Genomic DNA, 706 nt, shown 5'->3' on the forward strand with positions numbered 1-706 from the left:
TTAATATTGATATAATAGCCTAATACAACCTGCAGACTAACTCTTTTTTACATTTCAACAGTTTTCCCATTAGTATCAAAAGAAATACAAACTAAAATCCCCACTCTTCTGAGACATGCTACTGCTGTGGCTCTTCACAATTTTTCCTCTCTAGCAGTTCCCCAGTCTTCCATTTTATTTCATGACACTGATGCTTTGAAGTATACACTAGTTGTTTTATACAGTGTTTCTTGACTTACAGTTACAGGATGGGTCTTTATGACCAGATTGTGCCTCTTTGGCAGGAACTTTGTTTTTAGCAGTGTGCTTTTTAACTCTCCCTCTCTCGGATGGAAACATGATTCCAAGAACTAGGAACTGGTAGAAAAAATGATAAGGGCAGAGGGCAGAGTTGCATAATGGTCAGCATTTAGGCTTTGCCCTCACACCTCATTTTGTAGAGAACTGATTCACTCTTTTTGTCTTTGGGAAAATAGTAACTCAGAGTCTTCATATCTACAATGTGTCTTAATATGTAATATCTACAAAATAGATATTAAAAATAGTACATATATCAGAGAGCAATTATAAAAACTTACATGTAATAACAAATGAAAATTTCCTAGATCAGAGCTTAACATTTACTAAGAGTTTAATGAGCATTTAGTCTCATCATATTTTTTAAATTGTATATGTATTTTATTTAAGTTTAGTGAGATTTTTCATT

This window comes from Dipodomys ordii, unplaced genomic scaffold, assembly GCF_000151885.1.
Source record: "Dipodomys ordii isolate 6190 unplaced genomic scaffold, Dord_2.0 Scaffold131, whole genome shotgun sequence".
In the NCBI taxonomy this organism is placed as follows: domain Eukaryota; kingdom Metazoa; phylum Chordata; class Mammalia; order Rodentia; family Heteromyidae; genus Dipodomys; species Dipodomys ordii.